This window comes from Gymnoscopelus microlampas, assembly GCF_963454915.1.
Source record: "Gymnoscopelus microlampas genome assembly, chromosome: 18".
NCBI lineage: Eukaryota > Metazoa > Chordata > Actinopteri > Myctophiformes > Myctophidae > Gymnoscopelus > Gymnoscopelus microlampas.
In genome coordinates this window covers 17,102,308-17,113,089 of record NC_139955.1, presented here as the reverse complement: position 1 = coordinate 17,113,089, position 10,782 = coordinate 17,102,308, and positions in this window count along the sequence as shown.

Below are 10,782 nucleotides of genomic sequence, written 5' to 3'. Positions count from 1 at the left end.
AGCAAGTTGACCCCGAGTCTAGGTCAGTCTACATTAGGGCGAGTAATACTTGAAATTGAACTTGTACTTGAACTGGTGGTCCACTAAACATTCTAGCTATTGAAGTGGGTTCCAAAATGGCATGATTGCTGTCCATGGTGCTGAAATCTAACTCTTACGCGCTGTGAGAAAGAATTTGCAAGGCAAGGAGTGTAAGCCCCACATGTGTTTGTTGTATAGCAATTTAACATCAAGCTTTAGGCCGGGGCTTATTTGTAAGCACCATAAATACGACTGCATAGTGCTTTTCTGAACCTGGCCTGTCCACCATACACAGGTCTGTATACAGCATAGTGGGTTGGGGTGTGGGGGGATCATGTGCTCTGCCCCCCGGCCTGATTTTGACTTCTTCCACCACCGTCAATAGTAAGCAATTGTGGTGTTCAGCCATACTGAATGTGTTCATACACACAATCCCCGGAACACACGAAGATTCAAACCCAAAAGAAGAGAATTAGTGAAAGGGAATACTTTGGTTGTGTAAATGTGTATGGTAATCTACAATCTACAAGCTTAAATAGTTATAATTTTACCTTCAACTTCATTGAGTTTTAACTTGTTCTCGCCTGGCTTCTCAACCTGATTCTTCTTAATCTAATTTCTGGGCAGCTCAACTATGATTGGTCTGTATCAATGTCGTAAATTCTGAATGGCTGGTACATAAATAAAACAGGGAGGATTTGTGTGTGCAGCTGAGCTGGAGAAACGGCGCATGTAACAGATTTTCACAGTATTTAATCACCCCCTCTGTGTGCGAAAACTATGTAAAACACAGAAAAAGCACATTTTAACCACATGGGACCTAAAGGTTCAGGTGTGCAGCAGTGGGAAGCAGAGTGAAGAAGCACAGCTGTGGCTGTTGGAATAGGCAGAAATTGGTTGTTACTATACTACCTTGTAAACTAACAATTTCCTTGCAAGGCTTGCTTGAAAATGTCCATATTGTTTATGAGGTCGCAGAGGGAAAGCTGCAAGCGTCGACCAGCGGTGCTAAATCATTAATCAGGACTGTCCTGTGATGGCTGTCACCACTACAGGTGTGTCCACTTCCCACACTTCATATATTATAGCTGTAAAGCAGCCTCGGCTACAGGTCTCCTCCCAGACCCTCAGGGTCAGTGTGCAATAATGTATAATTTATTAACAAAGTTGCAAGGATTTATGAGACAGGAGTACCAAGTTTGTGATTTCTTTATCTATTCTGGATGCAGACTCTGACGGACCTGAAATATACATCAAAGATTAAGGAGTTGCCCTGTGGTAAAGCCACGTAAAGTTAGTTCGTTTTTGGACTAAAGACACACTAGTAAGTATGTTACATTGCAATGCATTGGAATGCAATGCATTAAGATGGAGGGCTGTTAAGAGGAATCTTGAGGATAATCAAGGTAGACATTCAGGAAATATTTGCTTTGTCTACATTCCAACCTTGACAAGAAATCAAGAGATTGTGATGATTAGATCTGTACAACTTGAGCATGGAACTAAGACAAACAGCCTGGCAGATCTCTCTATCTCTCGTCCAAGCCTCCTTTTTTGTCTTCATCATCTCTGTCTATCCTGTCTGTAGACAGTAGTCTTTTTACGGTCGACAGATTGATGTGACCGTTTTATAAAAGCTTCTGTGTTTTATTGACCACACACATGCACATATTCATTCACTAAGTCTACAGTACACATAGGCTATGTGTCGCCCAGTCTCACTGGGCCTGCTGCTGGCTATGCATTTAAATAAAAGTCCTTTATAACTTTGTACAGTTGAGCCAGCTCTCTCTCTCTATCTCTCTGCTGGCATCCTCTCTGGTGTTATATGTTTAAAGCCCTGGGCCACGGTACAGCATGCTACTATCAATTTAATCAGACAGTTTGAAACACCTGCCAATCAATTAACCCTGGCACTTAGTGAGAGTTCAAAGAAATGCTAATAAACAGTTTAACACATTGACCGCCAAGGACGTAACATTACATCATCTCAAATCCAACGTTTCACTGCCAAAGGCGTAATATTACGTCATCATAAAAGAAAATCCTGTTTTTAGTGATTACGCTATAGAGGGCGATCTTCGCCAACTTACGAATAATGCCTCGACTTCGAGAGAAGGATCCACCAGGAAATAACGTCATCCAAAACAAAATCACCCCGTCCACTACAATGTTGTCAGATTTTAAAGAAACACATCTATCTCGGATTTCTTCTCGTTTTCGTCGAAAACGAGCCATATTCAACTGCCGATAACTACAGAACGGCCGATTGTGGCGACAACGTTTTTGTTTCCGGTGGAAATAAGAGAGACTCGTCCTTCCAACTAAAATGTGGACTGCCCTACCAAGAGGCTGCAATTCAAAACTGGCAAGTCATGATCTAGCCCCCCCCCTGAACTGTTTACTGTACATCTTTTTTGTTGTTAAACTGTTTATATGATGTTCTGCATAGTAGCGTATATCTGTCTAAATTCAAGTACGTGAGGACCCCATTTGAAACAAGCCATTGCAGCTTTTCTGGGCTTTTTCAATCCTATTTAGTTGACCTTGTGTTGTGAACTGTACTTCCATATGCTTTTTCTCTGCAAACTTCTAAATAAAGTATTCAATCAATCAATCAATCAATCGATATAGGACTGGCAGAGATGGGTACAGGGGCTAGTCAGCCCTGGCAGATTATTGTCCTCTTCCACTGTTATTAGACTGGATTTGAACCGTCCCTCACCCTCAACTTGCCCATGTCACTTTCAACTTCTCTGGAAGTCAGACAAAGAGAAGAGGCAAACCGTCTCAATGTTCCTTTGACATTTCTTCTGTTCTTCTTCAGAGCCGAGCTGGCGGGGGAGGAGGGATGTACGGTGGAGGGACAGCAGAAGAGGGGGGAGGGGGGGGTATGGGGTCAAACTAGACTGGGCCAAGAATAGAGTGGTTTCTGACAACAAACACTCAAGATGTCATTAGGAACAGGTTAAAAGACAGCAGGGGTGTGTACAGGTGTGATGAGTGGTTGTGTAACGAGAGGCAGTTCAAAGGCTCCTGCAGCTCGCACAACATATTCAACACACCTCTCTCCTGCCTATCACACATCTAACATGGGCTACTGTACAGCATGGAGCACAGCAGGGGCATTTATGAAGACACCGTAACTTCTTATCCCTACCATACCCAGCATGAACTGGGGTGTACTGTTCTCTGTGCCATCTTCGGAGGGTTGAATTTTAGTTTGAAACGTATTCAGACGAGTTGGAAAAACGATCCTCCCTACAAGCTGCTCATTACTGTCTGAAGCGATGCCTGAGATCAGGGATGTGAAGTTGAGAGGAAGGAAGAAGTGAAAGAGTAAAGTGTCCATCTGTGAGACCGTAGGGCCGGGTTTCAAAGGATTCAAAACAAACAAACGCACTCGCACGCACACACACGTACGCTTACAGATGTACACAAAGGCATGTCACACAAACACACATCTGTCCGACAGCGAAGGGGCTGGAACTGACGGTAAACTCAGCGTCACAACAAACACAGGCCACCAGGAATGCACACAGACGGAAAATCAACGCCGTTAATTGTCGAATCACAATCGCTTTTTCAAACCGGCTTTAAAAAAAAAGAACTGACCTTGGTCTCAAGACAAAACACTGTTACATGATCTCCACCACAGGGCACAAAAGCCTGTTTCACAGAATTCTCAGGGGCTCACACACCAGATGGATAATTATCTCTTCCTCCATCCTTCATCCTCAGCTCCTTCCGTCTCCCTTTGCACAACAATTTCCCTTTCTCGATGTGGTGATTTGCCTGGCAAAGTTGGCTTAGTGAACTGACAATGACCTCCTTCAGCCCTGACATGCAGAACGTACAGTTAAAACAATATATCAGACCAGATTGAGCATGTTCAGAAATGAGAAACTCAGTTACCAGGCACTCTAAACCCTCTCATTACCCAGTACCCACCACTCAAGACAGAAGAAACACATTAGGGATTTTGCACTGGGTCTTCTGAATTCCCCCTGCAGAACCTGGCTGCTCCTCACCAGAGGCGAAATGTCCAATTGGCAATCCAGAAGTAGCACACAGCTACAGATCCCCAGAACAAAAACTGAAAGATATGAAAAATCACCCATCCCATTCCTTGCAAGCCTTTTGAATGCCAGATAGAATGTGCTTTTTAAAATGTTTGAATTTGTATTAACCCATGTAGACCTGAGGCCGATTCTAAAAACGCCTTCTTAATCCTGACCTAAGTTTTCTGAAAAACTTCAAATATTTATTCAAAAATTACAAAAACAATATGTTGCTATATACTGTACCGTCCTGAGAGGTATAAAAAGGGGTTCCCGCCCTTAAAGGACTACCATTTAAACTACCATGTGAGTATGAATAAACAAATCTTAAACCTTAAACAGTAACAATGACAATTAACAACTGCTTGTGACTACTAGATTAGATCCATTGGCATCACAGGTTCTTTCTCCCATTTCGTGAAAAGTAACAGTTTCGGACATAGACGGTTTCTGCCCGACAGCGATGATATATGAGTCCACGTTGTTCACTTGTTCTGCTTGGAGAGGTCATGGGGTGAGGAGTGAAAGACATCCAAACAGAATGTCTGCTCTCATTATTACTGAGTCAGCCTTGGCAATACCAAAGTTTACCAACGGCACCAGGGAAACTGGCATTAGCTAAGGGGATGTAGAGAACATTACTTGGCAAGAGCGATTGCCAGCATACCACACATCATAAACACATCATAAACCCATCATTCATAACACTGCCACTGGCACGAGAAGCCAGGTTGCTTGGGGCTTCTCTAGTCGATTGGCATTAAGATTGTAGCGTTTGTGTTATTGTCTCCGCCAGGCCGAAAGGCATGGCGAGAAGTCCTTACTAATACCTAGAAGGTCAATGATATCACTCCAGTTCTCAGATCTTTATACTGGCTCCCTGTCTGTCAAATCATTTCTTTCAAAATGCTACCGTTAAAGCATTGAATGGTTTAGGGCCTAAATGCATTTCTGATCTTTTGCTGCACCATTAATCATCCAGACTTCTCAGGTTGTCTGGGACGGGTCTGCTCTCTGAACCCAAAGTCCCAACTACACGTGGAGGAGCAGCGTTCTGTTTTTTATTCACCACATATTTGGAAGAAACTCACAGAAAAGGGCTACAACTCAGTGAACGTAAATCAAAGCTAAAGACCTTTCTGTTTGATTTACTGACTTAGTTAGACTTAGTGTTTAATAATTTCTTCTTTCCTGTAATTGTTTTCTCTCATTTCCCTGCCTTTGTATTCAAATGTCCTTTTATGTGATTCTTTTCTGTCTTAATGTCTCAATGCTTAATCTTTTAAAGCACTTTGAATTGCATTGTTGTTGAAATGTGCAAATAATGAAATAAATACAGTGTACAAATAAACTTGGTTGGTGATGCAATGTGAGCTCTAATCCTGTTTTTGAGAAGAACACAGCAGAAAGTGCAATGTGTGTATGTGTGTGATTGAAACACGATGCATCTTTATCTGTTTGATGTGTGTTGAATACACTAATTAATGTAAGTGAATCCATACACATCAAGGCATGAACAAATACAAAAAACACACACACACACACACACACACACACACACACACACACACACACACACACACACACACACACACACACACACACACACACACACACACACACACACACACACACACACACACACACACACACACACACACACACACCTGCATGAACATGCGTGGGGGATTGCTGGAGGACATAATGAGACATCTGGATGAGAAAATAAATGATAAAGCAACAACAAGCGCTATCTATCGCCTTTGGCGCCTAAGGCAATAATACAACTGTGATGAGAGGAACAGCTTCTGGTCAATAGGGAACAATACTGATCAATACACAAATGCACACACACATGCATGCGCACGCACACACGCACGCAGACGCACAGAGAATAACATCTACCACATATGATATATTAAAACATCTATGTAGACACACATTGCTTCCAGTAGTGAATTCCTCTGCTCAGACAGAAGAGCTGATCACTGTGTATTCTCATTTCTCACTTTGTTTTTCTCCTGTCGAAGTCCCACTGACCCATCCAACACACTCCTCTCCCAGCAGGCTCTGTTCTGATTACGTGTCAGGGTGTGCTCCAAACTATGAAACTATGCCGATAACATCCGCCTTCCACAGATGTGTGCGTGCGTGCGTGTGTGTGTGTGTGTGTGTGTGTGTGTGTGTGTGTGTGTGTGTGTGTGTGTGTGTGTGTGTGTGTGTGTGTGTGTGTGTGTGTGTGTGTGTGTGTGTGTGTGTGTGTGTGTGTGTGTCCGCTGCACTGGATCTGTGCTGAATTAGTGTTATGCTATCACTGACTGAGACACACACACACGTGGCATAGCACAAATAGCCTAAGACTATAAATAAATAAATTGTTTGTTCAACCATTACACAACTCACAGGATGTTTGTAAAATGATTTCTGAAGTTCTAAACACTGGTGCACTGCAAATGTGTTTGTTAACACAAACATAACCAAATGAGTTGGATACGTTAAATTAAGCAGTTGAAACATATCCCCAACATGAACAATGGGGGGTGACCGCATTGCCAAAAAAGGTCAATGGTCTAGAGTCTAGACCCTTTGCAGCTTTCAACTTCTACAGTAATAGCCTGTGTTGCTTGAACCCCCAAATCCACACTTTGCGGCTATATTTCCAATTATTTGTGTAAACTAGACAGCTGTGTTGAGTGCAGCGCTACAGTCTACAAACAACATCTTAAGTGTTTTATTTTCCACGTGAGTGACGGCTGCACAAAGTGTTGTGGCAATAGGCTCTATGCACAGCAGCCATATTGTGAAGCCATTCACAGGTGTTACCAATGATACTAATGAAGGCTCTGTTCCATTCTGGTCAAACAGAGTCAGGGTGCTGATATTATATATATCATATTATATATATGATATTATATATGCATGTTGGCTCACTGGAAACACTCTGCTACACCAGTGGGTCTAAAATTGGGGTCCAGGGACCCTTATGGTTCCTTGAGGGGTTTCCAAATGGTCCCTTACGGGTGTGTAACTCTGAGAGTGTACAAATGGAACCAAATGGACCCGTAAGGGTCCATTTGGTTCCTTTGAGAACCACTGTGCTACACGAAATGGAACAGAGCCTTCATTAGTATCATTGGTAACACCTGTGAAGGAAGTGATACTATGGCTGCTGTGCATAGAGCGTATTGCATCCTCAGTGGATCCATGCATACTGTACAGTATATGCATATTGATGTTTGTCCAGGCCTGGCATTACATTGCTTTGGATTTGTTTATATCCTGGTCTTTTTTTGGCACCAGGACAATAACAGATGACTTAAAACAGGAGGGATACACACCCGTGGAAAGAGAGGTTAAATATGTCTTTACACCCACCAGCCAACTGCTCACGCACACGTTTTGATCACTCGTCCTGGAATTCCATCTGGTCCCGTTGCTTTTCTAAGGTTGCTGGACCGGGTGGTAATGGTGGGGGCTCTTTCTGGGGGAGGCGGGTCTACATTATTTACATCAAAAGCAGGCATAAAAGTCATTTAGCTCCTCCGGGAGAGATGCAGAGATGTTAGCTGCACTTCTGATTGCACTTTTATAGTTTGTCATATCGTGTAGCCCTTGCTAGACGCTATGTGAGTTGTTGGCACTTAATTGTGTCTTGATCTTATCTTTATATTCCTTTTTAGCAGCTGTGGTCGTGCTGCGCAAATTATACAAGTTCATCGTATAGTTCAGTGGTTCTCAAAGTGGGGTCCAGGGACTCTCAGGGTTCCTTTATGGGGGTCTAAATTGACCCCTACAAGTCTGTAACTCTGACAGTATACAAATGGAACCAAACGGACCCTAACAGGTCCGTTTGGTTCCATTTGTATACTGTCAGAGTTAAGGGGAGAGCTTGAAATGTTTAAGGTTTTTTTAAGTGGTATTAACTATACCACTGGTATAGTTCATCCTCATCATCAGCATCAAAGGCTGTAGGCCTATCTCTTTCTAAGGTGTGCTGTGTGCACTTGGCTATTCATTCAATGTTTTAGATTTGGATACATTTTTCTTTGGATAACGTCAGTAGAAAATGTACTAATATAACTTGTGACTGTATCTGCAAATTCGTCAACTATTTCCTGCTGATCTGCTGAACATTTTTTTTAGTTTGCATGTTCAAGGCAGTCCTGGTGAGGTGCACTCGATTCACTATAACAGAGCATGGACTTCATGGATGGTGTTTGTAACAACATTATTAGTATAGCAGAGTGGTCTGACGTGTGCAAGCAGAGATCTGCAATAGAGGTAGAATAGAATAGAGGAAGTGTGCAATAGAGATCTGTATACACACCACATACACCACATTAGCACTTACACCACATACAGAACATACCATTATAATACCACATACATGATGCATCACATACACCAAATACACAGATACTCCCCATATCACATACACAAAACCACATACCACATCACATTATGGATTCCAGCGCATCCCCTACATTTCTACACCCTGTGTTGTGGGGTTATACAGCAGAAATTCCCAAACAAATTATTTTCAAAATAGAGGTCTGTTCCTCTTTCTCTCTCTGTCTCTCTCTCTTTCTCTCTCTCTCTCTATGAGGGCAAGTTCACTACCATGCAACCATAACAACAGGCTGTCAGTGGAACATTGATGTGTGTGTGTGTGTGTGTGTGTGTGTGTGTGTGTGTGTGTGTGTGTGTGTGTGTGTGTGTGTGTGTGTGTGTGTGTGTGTGTGTGTGTGTGTGTGTGTGTGTGTGTGTGTGTGTGTGTGTGTGTGAGCATGCGTGTGCGTGTGCAGACAGCGTTCTTATGAAGCATGTGAGTTGTAGCGGTGTGTTTTAGTATTTGGAGCGCGGTGTTCAGGAGCCTCACTGTCTGAACGAGCGGCACTCTGAACTTTTGAACCGCAAACCTGGATTAACAACTGACCTGAGAGCAGCAATCTCAGGGAAACTATAATTAGGATTGATTAAAGAACATTCCTGAGGTCTGTCTCTGCATGCTAAGTGTGCTGTGGAGGCTTAGACTGAGACAGACGTTAAATGGATTATGAAATGCGTACTTTAATCATAAAAACTCCATGTACCAAAAGCCATAGTGTACACGGATATTTGCTAGCAATTATATAAGCACATACAAGACGCGCGTGTGTGTGCGTATGTGCGTGTGTGTGTGTTGGTGTCTTACAACAGAATGAACTGAGAGGGGAAAGCATCTCAGGATTCCTTAGAACCCAACCAGTGGTTACTGCAATCATCCCTACCCTTCCACAGTATAATTAGCTGAGACTGAGGTAGCATGGTGCCTATAAATACCAGAGACTAAACAGGCATAAACAAAGGGACCGCCATAGCCAACAACCTCTCACATCAGACTATAATCCTCTCCCACAAACTCTGACAACAACATCAGCAACAATGGTGTTGGGCTTGGGGGAGCACCTGGTAATGCAGGTGGCCAAACTTTAGCCTTCCTGAAGTCATTCGTTTTGTATTCGCTACTATTACACAGGAATCATATTCTATTTGTTTACATACTGTGTATGGGACAATGCACATTAGTAAACATTTCTGTTTCCACGTCAAAATGTAAAAGTTAGCTGACGAGACGATTTGAATCGGTTTACCCTGGGTAGGTTGTTAAAGTGAAGGCCTAGTATTGCCAATACAATATGCAATACAATACAATACATAAGTACATTCTGTTTGTACCCCCCCCCCCCCCCCAATTAAAAATGTATATTTTGTATTTACTGTTCCTTTCACCACTGAAGTCCTGTTTCTTCACCTCTTCCTTTCAGCCCACTTTAACACCCCATCTGACTTCCTCTTGCTCCAATCTCATGTGTCCTCCTCCCTAAATCCTCCAATACAACATTTAGGTGGTTGATTCCATTTCGGTTTGAATGTGGTGTGTTAAACACCGATGTAGTAAAACCATCCCTATAGTTCTGAAGCCACGGGTAAAGGCTACTTGGGAAACAGGCCTGGAAGGGGAAACTGGGTCACAAATGTGAAGGAGAGAGGAACCACTTTTCCCACAGCCAGGCCCAACGGGAAATGCCTCACAATGTTCAGAAGTAATGCTTGTTTATTTGAAACTTGAATGGTAAAGCATCTTTCTTGGCAACAACACGCAAGAAGAGAAAACTCATTGGGGAAGCCGAAGGACAAAAGGTAAACAAGAGGTTCTTTAGTGCAGTGGTTCTCAAACTTTTTTATGTCAAGGACCCCCAAATTGACACTTATTAGCCCGCGGACCCCCATTTGAAAAGATTTGCCTCAGGGACCCCCATAAGAGATTTTTTTTCGGCTCTAGCAGTGATTCTCAACCATTTCAATTTCAAGGACCCCCAGTTTGACATGCATTAAGCTACGGACCCCTATTTAATGACATTTCTATCTCTGGGACCCCAATTTATATTGTAAAATCAATGTTAATGTAACTCTGAGAGCGTACAAATGGAACCAAATGGACCCGCTAGGGTCCATTTGTACACTGTCAGAGTTACAGACCCATAAGGGTCCATTTGGTTCCTAACTATCCATCATTAAGCTGGGGACCCCCTGGAATTCCCTCAAGGACCCCTGGGGGTCCCCAGACCCCACTTTGAGAACCAATGCTTTAGTGGAACCCAGTGTGGACTGAGGCCGGGTGATGGGAGTTGGACTTCAGCACGCCACAGCGGTCTGC